At 43.1% G+C, this 10,170-nt stretch overlaps 1 pseudogene; it reads left to right on the top strand.

Moving 5' to 3' along the window:
- The first annotated feature begins 807 nt into the window (after positions 1-807).
- Positions 808-926, top strand: LOC132578743 (5S ribosomal RNA; annotated as a pseudogene).
- Positions 927-10,170: the final 9,244 nt, after the last annotated feature.

Genomic DNA, 10,170 nt, shown 5'->3' with positions numbered 1-10,170 from the left:
TGGAAATGTTTGGGAATAGCTGAAATGTCCAGGGCTGGTGTTTTAAAGCACAAAACTTGGGGATGTTGATGATGTGGGGTTTTTTGTGCAGCTTTCTGGGCAACAGTAGGGAGGGTGGAGGGAGGCAGCTCACACAGACAAATGAAATCACATGTTAGAGGGAGCTTGTCAGGTGGGTTCTGCTGGGATTCTCTGTTTTGACATTCGTTCTGTTGGGCTTATACTACCACAATGACCCTGGGTTCTGCTTGGTTTCTGTGTTTGTTCTTTTGGCCTGGAAATAGCATCCTACCTCTTGCTTCAGTGGTTTGGCTTGAAATTTCTGGGTTGATATTGGATGTGTTGAATTTACCACAATGGCCTGTGGTTCTGCTGGGATTCTTTGGTTTGATGATGGTTCTGTTGGGCTTGTTGCTGTTTGCATTGGGAGGCTTTTGACCAGTGGTTGATTGTTCTTGTGTGTTTGCTATTCTTTGCCATGAAGAAAGCATGGACTTTTTCCCCATAGAAACAATGGAGGATGGCTGGGAACACCTTGTTCAAAGCCCGTAGAATTGGTCTAATTCAGTTGAAAGACGGAATTTTTAGTGGACAGGCAATACTAACTCTGCTGCAGTCCTTATTATTTATTTATTTAGTAGGCTTATATTCTGCTCCAGCGGGTGCAGAACGCAGCAGCCCGGTTGTTGGCATCGAGGCCTACATGGGCGCAGATGCATCTGGTGCTGTTCCTCTTGAGTACCAGATCCAGTTCAAGGTGTTGGTCCTTACCTTTCAGGCCCTTTACAGGCTGGGGCCTGCATATCACCCTACGGCCATACCACCCTGAACACGCCCAATCTTGTCTGATCTCGGAAGCTAAGCAGGGTCAGGTCTGGTTAGTACTTGGATGGGAGACCACCTGGAAATACTGGGTGCTATAGGCTTTTTGTATGCTTGGGGAGGGATGGTGGCTCAGTGGTAGAGCATCTGCTTGGGAAGCAGAAGGTCCCAGGTTCAATCCCTGGCATTTCAAAAAAAGGGTCCAGGCAAATAGGTGTGAAAAACCTCAGCTTGAGACCCTGGAGAGCCGCTGCCAGTCTGAGAAGACAATACTGACTTTGATGGACCAAGGGTCTGATTCAGTATAAGGCAGCTTCATATGTTCATATCTTTGGGACCATCTCTCCCCATATGAACCCCTCCAGGTTCGAGGTCACCTGTTCAACATCTTTATAGTCCCTGGTTCTAAGGATGCCTGATTGGCTTCAACGAGGGCCAAGGATTTTTCGGTCCGGGCCCTTCTCTAGTGGAATGAGCTCCCGCTGGAGATCCGAGCCCTGTAGGACTTATCAAGGTTTTGCAGGGCCTGTAAGATGGAGCTCTTCTGCCAGGCTTTTAATTAATCCAGTGGGCATCTTCTGAAAGTCATCACCTCCTCCAGCATTTCACCATTATGGTGTTATGGCATGCTGTTAGTCATCAGCTACATGCTGTTGAGTGGTTTTGCCTATGTCTGTAGGACTATTTATTGTGCAGCTCCTGTTTTGTATTTTCTGTTTTTATGATATTGTTTTAACTCTTTTGTTTTACTGTTGTAAGTCACCCTGAGCCCGCTTGTGGGATGGGGCGGGATATAAATCCAAAAATTAAATTAAATTAAATTAAAGGGAGGCCAACTGATGGAATAGAAGCTGGAATTGAGTGCTGCCTCAACCAAAAGCCAGACGAAATAGCTACATTTTACAGGCCCTACAGAATAGTAGTAGCTCAAGTAGCACCCGGTGTCATTTGCTTCTGGTGTCATTTGCTTGCAAAATTGCCACTCCATCCCTCTGGAAATACCCCCATAGGGAATAATGGATTCACATAATTTTGGAATTTTGGGGAAGAACCTTGTCTGATATTGAACCAATATTGGAGACCCAGATAATCCAGAATACTGATAATTATGCCCTTCCTGAACTCCAGATCTGAAAGTACACAATTGTTTTCTGGTGCCCATCGCTGCAGCATAGCATAGAAGATGCAGTGGAAAAGGTTATAGCATGGATGAAGCTAAAAGACCACACAAAGCATTGGGAGGAAAAGATGTGAAGAACATTATGTGGGCAGGTTCCTTGTGGCTTCCACAAGGAATGTTTAAATATGAAAATGTCCTATAAAGCAGATAAACCAAAATAACCTGCCTCAGACGTAGCTGGGACTAGCTTGAAACAGTGGCCATTGCCTGGCATATCCTACTATTCACTGACCAGCAGATTCACATTTTCAGAGTAATTATTCTTTTGGTCATCATCATCTGTATTCTTCTCGCTTCCAGGTTGGATTGCTGTAATAGTCTGTATGTGGGCTGACTTTGAAGGTGGTTTGGAAGCTTCACTTGGTCCAAGATGCAGTCGCAAGATTCTTAACTGGTATCACTTGCAAGGTACATATGTCACCAATATTAAAAACAACAGTAACAACACTGGCTGCTGATATGTTGCAGCCACAATTCAAAACTGCTGTTTTTTAACCTTTAAAGCTTTAAATGACCTGGGACCAAGTTAATTAAAGGACCACTTGTTTCCAAGCGAGCCCATTCATCAGTTATCTATAGAGGGCCTTCTCTGTGTGGCCTCTGCCTTTTGTGTTAAAGGGGATGGCCACAAAAGGCAGACACCGAAATACTAGAATTTGTATTGTATGATCTGTATTGACACTGAAATATTAGAATTTTAACCCCACAGTCTTTTGTCCAGCACTGACAAGCTTTTGATGCCAGGGGAAGACTTTTCTCCCACCTCACTGAGTAACTCCTAAGAACACCTTCTGTGTTTATGTTATATTGGTTTAATGTCTACTGCTATGGATTCTTATTTTAATGCTGGTCTTTCAGTGCTTTACTGATGTGCTTTAAATGAACAATCACACATGAATCTGACATTTGGTCCATAAAGGTCAGTATTGTCTACTTGGACTGGCAACAGTCCATCAGAGTCACAGGTAGAAATCTTTCACACTACCTAATAGGTGCTAGAAATTAAACCTAGGATTGCCTCTGTGCCTGGTAGATGCTCTACCACAAGGGCTGCTATCACAGCATCATAGTGTCACTCTAGGAATTTAGCAGATATGGGTGGTTTTACCTTAGAGATTTGGTATATTCCTAGAGTATTGCCACAAGCCTTGACATCACTTCTGGGTATGTATGTTATATCATTGAATCTCAGTGATGCTGTAGAAATTTGTCAAGTCTGCTTGATAAAAATACTTAGACAAAATGCCACAATGACATGATGTCACTTCCAGTGACTGGCTTTTTCTTCATTTTTACTCCTGCAGCTTCAGTGAGTAGCTACAGGACTGCACAGCTGTTATAGCAGGAGCCCTGGCCTCTTTATCTGCTACTGAGCCACTTACCCATGCAAAATGCTTTGGGTCTTCTAAAGTGCTGCTATATAGTATACTATTATTTTATTGCTATGTTTTATTGTTTTTCTTGTTTTAACTGTGTTGGAAGCTGCCTTAGGAACTGCTATGGCTGACAGTGGAGGGGGTATCCATTTTTGAAATAAATTCAGCAAATAATACACATCAGTCTTTTATTCTGTTAAAGTTTAAAAAGGAAAGGAGTGCAGAGGAAGTTCAGCGACTTCAAAATAACAGCAATTTCCAGGAAAGTGCTCTCTTTCATAACTTTTATTTTAACTGAGTTCCAAAATTCCCCAGGAAAACAGAGTCTAACAGTGTAATTTTAAACCTTCCCTGGCTTTCAAGCAGGTATAACACACTTACTTTTATTCCCTGGCACAAACAGTGTGCCCCTGAGTACAAATCAACATTAATCAGCAATGAAATAAACTCTCTTTCATGTGGCCAACTATAATTCGTGGTAAGGTATTTTGTATTCCCTTCATGATTATGCCTTGAGATTCTATGTGCATTCTAACTAGAGAGGATCAAGAGTCAAGAAGAAATTATTGAATTGGTTTAGTTAAAGTGCTGGAATTAATATTTTTGTGATCAATATAACAAAGAGTCAAATCAGATTTTTATTCTGAGATAGAGTTTTTTACTTAAGAAACTGTAGGTGGTTTAGCTTGGATCTGAGGAATCACAGAATTTTATTTTTATTTAGGCCATTTATAGTCCACCTTTCTCATGTATTTCATAGTGTAAGCCACAGTCAATGGAATGGAACATCCTGTGCAATAGGGTTTGGACTGCAGAAATCTGAAAAGCAAAAATCTGATACAGAGCTGAAACAAAGGAGGAGGAAGGATTGGATTTATACCCTGCCCTTCAGTACCTGAAGAAGTCTCAGAGTGGCTTACATTCTCCTTTCCCTTCCACTCCGCACAACAGACACCCTGTGAGGTAGGTGGGACTGTGAGAGCTCTTGAGCAGAACAGCTCTGACAGAATTATGACTGATCAAAGGTCAGTCCAGCAGATACATGTGGAGGAGAGGGGAATCAAACTCGGTTCTCCCAGATAAGAGTCCATGCACTTAACCACTACACCAAACTGGCTCTCAAAGCATGAGCATTAAACAAAGCAGAAATTACCTACTCAGGGCTTTTTTTGAGCAGGAATGCACAGGAACGCAGTTCCAGCTGGCTTGATGTCAGGGGTGTGACATAACATGCAAATGAGTTCCTGCTGGGCTTTTTCTACAAAAAAGCCCTGTACCTAGTAGAAGCAAACTTACTTTCATTTTCCGCTCTGTATATATGTAAATATGTATGTTAAAGGTCTAGATGGATGAACCATTTTATTATAGTACAAGCCTGGTTTAAATGTGTAAAAACCCCCATGGTTTTGCCCACTCACTCATACTATGTACACACTGTCCACTACTTTAAAAAACCATCTCTACACAAAAAATTATGTTGCCAATTGCTGCCCAGTCTCTAATCTGTCTTTTCTAGGTAGAGTGTCTGAGAAAACAGTAGCAACAGGTCTTCTTGGATAACTCATTAGCTCTGAACCCTTTTCAGTCTGGTTTCAGGCTAGGCTATGGGACAGAGATGGCTCTAATGGCTTTAGTTGATGACCTCCACCTGAATTTAAGCAAAAATAGGTGTCAGGGGATGTGCCTTAGATTGGTTTAATTTGCTGGACTGGTTTAAATTGTTTCTCATGGATCAGATCCAAAGGGTTGCTGTTGAAGACAAGCTGTCTTCAGAATGGGAATTGGCTTGTGGAGTTCCATAAGGTGCAATCTTATCCCTCATGTTATTCAACCTCTATGTAAAGCCTTAAGGAGAAATCATTACTAGCTTTGGAACTGGAAGTCATCAATATGTGAATGACACTCAGCTCTATATTTCTCTATTCAAATCCCTTGGTGACATGATAGAGGTCTTGAGCCACTAACCAGGTCAAATGGCTAAAAGCAAATAAATTGAGACTGAATCCAGACAAGTTGGAAGCGATGCAGGCTGGGAAACTGCAGAGTTTGAGGGAACTATGCTTTTCACTTCTGATTGCCTATGGCAATCTGGATTTGGGGTGTCAACCCAGAAGTCACAAAGCATGACTTCTGGGTTGACACCCCAAATCCAGATTGCCATAGGCCAGTGATAATCACTCAGTGGCTCAGGAGCCACTCTAAGACATGCCACCGATGGTTCTTGTGAGCACCATTCCTCATTGGGGTACCTGCCCTATATTTTATGAGAGTGAGCAAGTCTCTTGCCCAGTGGGGTCTCTGGTTGACAGATGGTTCTGATCTTGACACAGCCACAGCCAGAGGAGTGAATAAGCTGCATGCCTCCCTCAGGTGCAGGCCTCTTGCCAAAGCAAATGTGGCTGTTCAGGCTGATGCTCACTGCAAATGAATACCGCTGCCAACAGAGAATCCTATACATCATTGATCTGTAGGACAGCCTCATTCTCTTTGATAGATGCTCAAAGTAGAAAAATTCTAATACTATAGTGTTTTTTAATAAAAATAGAATCCTAGATTTGTGGGGTAGGCACAAAGCAGCCACTTGTGAATTTGATAAAAACTTAAGTGGTTGAGCAGAAGGCCTTCAGGGAAGTCTTTCCAAGAAAATTATAGTGGTGCTCTCTACTATAATTCAAGGCCAGCTCCTCTGTGACAAAAAATTAGAAGGAAGGAGGAGGGATGCAGGTCAGGTCACCATGGTATGCCTGCCCCCCTTCACCGTCACAGTGGATATGTAAAGTCCAACAGATTCGTAACAGAAGGCCATGAAAGGGAGAGGGACAAATGAAGACACCCCCCACCTGATTCTGGTGGACAGACTCTTGTTCACCATAGTGGCCATGTATGACCAACTATCCCATGGCAGTGAGCCAGAGGATGAGGAGAAAGGGGGGAAAGAGAAAACACTCTCAGGTACTTCCTGTTGAATCAGTTTGAAGTTTCTCCTATTTCCCCCCTTCTCCTTGTTCTGAGGAACTAAATGTTTTTCAGGTATTGAAATGGTTTTTCTTTCATTTGGTTAAATTTTGTTTCTTTGGGAAGGGGTATGTTTGTGTGTGTGTTTTAGTGCAGTATTTCAATATACTGTTCTTTGTTAAACTAGTTTTTCACTCTCCTCACCTCTCTCTTCTCATGTGATGGATCCATTTATTTTATCATTTTAATATTTAGTTGGAAATAATTGATTTTAATATAGAATCAGTTGTATTTATTAATGCTTTGGGTGCCCCATTGAAAAAAATGGGTCATACACTTAGCAAGTAAATATATAAATAATGTACAACTAATTGACATTGCTATGAGATTGCTGGCACTTTGTTATTGCTGCTGAAGAAGGCCTTTCATTGGCCTTTATTCAGCCATGGAGTCAGGAGGGAACAGATTTTTCCATTCTTTCTGCAAACTTATATAAGGAGAGCCAAAACACAACCCTAAATCAGTAATGTGAATTGCACCAGTTGCAATGGCTGTCACTGACTCACCACTACAGCCAAACAAACTCTGTCTGTGAACACCAAATGTTAGATGAACTCATGTGTGTTTCAGGAATCAACAATACCAGCCAGTCCATGCTAAATCATTTATCATCTATTTAAAAAAAGCACAGCATGTTTATGCTTTACTTTGTCAGACTTTCTTAAATCAGTAGTAGAGCACATCAAGTACTTTCCAGATCAGTCTCCAAGGCATCTTCTGGTGAATTGTATCCTGCTACTACAACAAAAAAGCCCAGAGCCTGCATTATCCTCATAATTGGACTTTTAAGAATAGTGAACACATATTTACTTCAGTCACCACCATGCTGGAAGGTTATTCAGATTGTTATTCTAAGTAATATGTCTAATGACACAGGAATGGGAGATCTCCTGACCAAAACTTTTTTGGTAGAGAAAGCCTAGCAGGAACTCATTTGCATATTACACTGCACCCCCTGATGTCACCAGTGTCTCACAAAGGGTTTTTGTAGAAAAAGTCCAGCAGGAACTCATTTGCATGTTAGGCCACACTCCTGACACCAAGCCAGCTGGAATTGCATTCCTATGCATTCCTGCTAAAAAAAAGAGCCCTGCTCCTGACAAATGGGAGGAAAAACATTGTTATACAGTAACCTATTAAGAATGATTATAATGGGTTATAAAAATGAAAATGCAGATTACTTGGAGAAAATTGCACATTTTTCTCATGGGTAGACCATACTTCTCTGCTGAGAGCGCTCTTTTGAGAACTGCTCTTGAGTACAGCTCTGAAAGAAGCTGTGGCTTGCCCAAGGTCACCCAATACCTGCATGCAGAGGAGTGGGGAAATCAAACCTGATTCTCCCACATTAGGGTCTGCACTCTTAACCACTACATCAAACTGGTGTGCTTCATAGGAGCAAAACTAGATGCTGTTTTGCTCCTATTGCCTCCATTTTATTCTCTCAATAACCCTGTGATTTAGTTTAGGCTGTGAATAACTGGCCCAAGGTCATGTAGCAAACTTTATTGCAGAACTGTGATTTTTGATATGGATCTGTCACATCCTAGTCTGACATTGTAACCACTAATACCACACTGGCTAGAGCTTTTCAGAAGATGTCTGAATGCATATATTTTAACTCAGGCCTAGTTGTCAGTGGTGCACATTCCCTGGTGTGAAGGTGAAAGACCAATATAGAAAAGGAGAGAGGCTTCCCACAGAAATAAATGTTATAGGGCATTAGAAGCTGTGGCTGAGTGGTTACAACAGAGTTAGTTGAAACTGAATCCATCAAAGACAGAGATCCTGTGCCTGAGCCAGGGTGGTGTAAGTTCAGCAGTTAGGCTCCTGGCCCTTGATGGGGTGCTGTTGGTGTCTTTGCAGAGGGTTCACAGCCTAGGAGTTGTTGCCCAAGGACTATGATTTTCAGTAAACTCTCATGTTTACACAGGACTCTAATGGACTGTATACAGATTGGCATCCATGCCAGTTATGGGCAGTTGGCCCTTATGGACCGCTTCAATGCTGAGCCAAGTCAGGCTCAGAGTGCTCCTGGTTGGACTATTACACAGCTAGCAGATCTTGCTCACAGAGCCACGAAGACTCCAGATCATGCTCCTTGGCTGCATAATCACTGCAGACAAACAACTGACCCTGTCTTCCTGGAGACATGGACATCTGCAGTCCAAGGGGAAGCCATGCTTCTGGAGGGTTTCAAAAAAAAGGACAACATATTTTCCTGTGGCAGCCATGAAGGAGATGCTGCAATGTCGTGTTCAACATTCCAGTGCTGTTGCATAAGCTTTAGTTATGTAAAACACAAGCTACCAAGCCTAAGACAGTAGAGCATCTGCAGCACTTGCTGATGAACATAAGATTTTTCCTGTCACCTATTCAGGAAACCACTTAATAGATCATCATTGGACTGATCTTTCACCATCAGCCAGATCCTGTCACCCATCTTCCCTCTTCCTGACTCCTTTGTCTTCCTTATGTTTCCCCAAGAGGTGTCACACTAGCAAACATTAGACCCTAAGTTGCCCAACATGGCTTTCTTTGTTTTAGTATATGATTCACTCAGAAAAGCTGTTATCACCCTCTTTGTATCTTTTTCAAAATATCCTGGGAACTATTAGTTTGCCAGGAAGCCCCATTGTGGGTTCCTACCTTGGGTTATGAATTTGGCTATTTAAGGCGGACCTCTCTGACATTGAGGTGTGACTCTTTCCAGACCCCTACCTTGCTGATACAGCCATTCCCATTCCTGACCAATTTGGGTTCATTATTGCAGGTGATGCTGGTCATCTCACACCTTCCCTTCCCCCCTATCTTCACTGTTGGACCTCTGCTTCTCTCCAGGAACAGGTAGAGTATTACCTCTCATTGATACCTCCTGTTAATGCAAACGTCCCTTTCTTTTCATACCTTTTTTTCTTAGTTCTGAACAGCTTGTGTTGAATGTGTGTGTGATTGCATTTCCCCCCAATAAAATATAATTTTGATTTAATTAAAACTCTCATCATTGACTAAGGAACTACTGGGAAAACTTACCCTGGTAGACATAGGTTATTTATTTATTAATTTAATTTATTTGATTTGATTTTTAGCCCGCCCTTCCTGTAGAACAGGCTAAGGGCGGGTTACATCATAAAAACAGTCAACAATAAAAAGAATAAAAGACCAGTTTAAAATATATAAAATAGGGTTGCCAAGTCCAATTCAAGAAATATCTGGGGACTTTGGGGGTGGAGCCAGGAGACTTTGGGGGTGGAGCCAGGAGACATTAGGGGTGGAGCCAAGATCAAGGCTGTGACAAGCATAATTGAACTCCAAAGGGGGTTCTGGACATGAGGCTCAGATGGACCTGGACTCGCGGCTCGCCACGCTCTAGCTTTTACCCATACCCACTGAGTGACCCACACCGACAGCAACGCAGCCGCGCTGAACCAATGTCAGGCTGCTGAAGAGCAGCTGCAGGAGGCGGGGGGAAACGAGCGAGAGAAGAGGGCGAAGGAGAGCGAGCGAGCGAGGCAGCCTGCCGCCCGGGCCACCCAGCATGTAAACAATACGTGGAAGTTCGCAAGTAATGCCGAGGCCGGGAGCCGCAGCCCGAAGTGCCGGCAGGGCGCCTGGAGCATCCCCCCAGCTCTAAGCCCCGTCCTGCCTCCCCCTCCTCTGAAGGGCCGAGTGCCCAGTTTCCTAGAGGGAGAGGGGAGCGGAATCGGATACAGTCACCCGCCGAGGAGAGAGGAGGAGCGAGGGAGGAGGCTGAAGGCAGCCAGGGCAGGAGGCGAG

The sequence above is a fragment of the Heteronotia binoei genome, chromosome 10 (genome assembly GCF_032191835.1).
Source record: "Heteronotia binoei isolate CCM8104 ecotype False Entrance Well chromosome 10, APGP_CSIRO_Hbin_v1, whole genome shotgun sequence".
In the NCBI taxonomy this organism is placed as follows: Eukaryota; Metazoa; Chordata; class Lepidosauria; order Squamata; family Gekkonidae; genus Heteronotia; species Heteronotia binoei.
This window is presented reverse-complemented; position numbering and strand designations above follow the sequence as displayed.